A 2500-nucleotide genomic window follows, 5' to 3' on the forward strand; every position below is an offset into this window, starting at 1 on the left:
ACCCTTCTATCCGTCTGTTTATCTATTTAGCTATTCATTCCACTTAGTGTATGTAAATTGCAGTACATTGCGGTAGAAGCAGCATTTCGTAATCAAAGATGGAAGCTATTCTTCGCTCTCAGAAAAGAAGGTGAAGATACAAAAGCCTCAGCTGCATTCGGAAGACTTCAGTGGAAAAAACAATCATATATTTGAGTAATATAAATGTGGCTGACAAATGTGCCTCACATGCATGACCTACTTTTTCTCTCCTGGTAAATGTAAAAAAATACAAAAGTGTTCTGTGGTCTGATTTTCATCATTGGGAAAAAAATCTTGAAAGACACCGAGTGCTTTTACAACTCGAACGAACCGTTTGATATGAAAACCCGTTTGCTGTCCACGGTACAAACTTAACTACAGTTCGCATATGTTCTTGCACATTTTGTAAACTTCATCCTGTGGACTTTCCTTCCACATGCAAACTACAACAGACAGTCACTTATAACAGGGACGCATTTGAGACGCTTTCCTGTGGGACTCCTAGTTATCATTACAGGTTAGAGAGACATTCCCACGCATACCCTGAACTGTGTGAAAGGAAGTGTTGTATGAAGCCAATATCATACGGTTTCACGTATCCGCCATGCCTCTAAAGGTGAAATAACACTGAACATGTGAAAGCACTTTGCAAAGGCATAATATTAGGCTATGTCAGTCTTTCCTCGGATGAAGACTGACATTGGGGTTGATGGAGGCAGCATATTTTCTTTTTCAAGGCAGAGTGGATATTTGAGTTTATCATTTTCTCTATTAGCTTGTAGGTGCAGCTGGTAAGAAAATTGCTCTGTATCTCTTTGTTATAGTAATATCCTTTCCATGTTGAAGACAGAGATGGTTATTTTCATTCTGTTTTTTTTTTCTTTTTTTTTTTTTTTTTTTTTTTAATTCTGTGCCCTGCCTAGAGAACCTACTGAAAAAAAATCAGAACATTTTGAATGTCCTCAATTTATCAAAATGATATGAAATGTCATGATTCCACTGAGCAGACTTATGGTAGAGCTATACGATAGGATCCATTTCCCTGCGCAAGAATAGAAGTCCTGAGGAAGCCCTACTCATGAACGACTGATTCCCCCCCCCCCCCCCCTTTGCTGTCCCTAAAGCTGAAGAAAATTTTACTAATAGATGCTCTAATTAAATCTCTGGATTTAGCTAACTCATCTAATTAACCTTTGCTCCGTACCCGTATTAAAGAGGTCTCCTTTCTCTCCACTAAGTCCCTCTAGCTGTCTTAAACCCTCTAATGACCTTGACACGATCGTTTCATAATGAACCAAGGTCACGTTAGGGTTCTTGTTCCAGCAGCCTTCGTGCAACTTTTTTCGCTCTGACGCTATGTTGATATTCGTGACGTCATAGTAATCTTATCCAGTTCTCTTGGGAGTGGATGCTTCGGCTGCTGGTGAGGTCGTGGTGTGGAGGATCAGCGACTTCCAGAATACTTTAAAACTTCTTCGTCCGGTTCCTGTGTTACTATGCATAATACAAATAGATGTAAGTCTGCCCATTCGAGTTGTCATTTACTATATTACTATCCACTATCCACCCTCTCTTTATTCAGTTTTTTTTTATTATTATTATTATCTGATGCCGTGCATTGGAGTCCCCAAGGAGAAGCGGTGTTTGAAGCCATTGGCAAGTTTTCAATTCTTTTTTAGCTGAACTCAGTTGAAAATAAGTTATAATAAAATAATAATAATAATAAAATATAATAAAATGATAATAAAAATAATAATAAAAATGTTATAATAAAATAAGTTGAAAATAATTAAAAGTAGGTGGATATGTGGTACAGTAATTAGTCCCACGAAGAAAGAAAACTTATCAGTTATCTATTTGTTTTATTTATTTATCCTTTTCACAATGATGCCTAAAGGGTAGATGAACTGGGAGGTATATCCTAACATGCTGTCTTTGTAATCCTCCGGTGAGATCCTTTCTCGATAATCCCTAAATCAGCTCAACTCGATCTCAAACGGCTATTCTCACCTGGAGGAAGACAGACTGGGCTACATGAAGCAATTAGACTTCGCTGCTCTTCACATATTTCATGTATTCCTTTATAGTTCCCTTGTACCAGAGAATTCATAACTTCAGTGATCATTTCCTTCTCAGTTTTGTGCTTGGAAGTTCTTGTGATCAAGGAGTACCCACCAACGAGATTTTCCCATACCTGTTTGTTTATTCAAATTGTTTTCCTATCAACAAGAAAGATGATTCATGTTTTATGATTCTCCTTACACTTTTCCTTCTTATACTGCAGAGTTTAATAATATATATTTACAGAAATCGGCTTACAGTAGAACAAACATTCTTATTATATGTTCAATGTCATTTCCTACACTTTTTAATAGAGAGTGATCTACCAGTGAAATTTGATTCCGATTTCCCCTAAACAAGCACACCCTTTATTCGCACAGAAGGTAGTGGGAGAAAGTTATTATCCTCATATTAATGT

This window comes from Penaeus vannamei, chromosome 38, assembly GCF_042767895.1.
Source record: "Penaeus vannamei isolate JL-2024 chromosome 38, ASM4276789v1, whole genome shotgun sequence".
NCBI classification, from domain to species: Eukaryota; Metazoa; Arthropoda; class Malacostraca; order Decapoda; family Penaeidae; genus Penaeus; species Penaeus vannamei.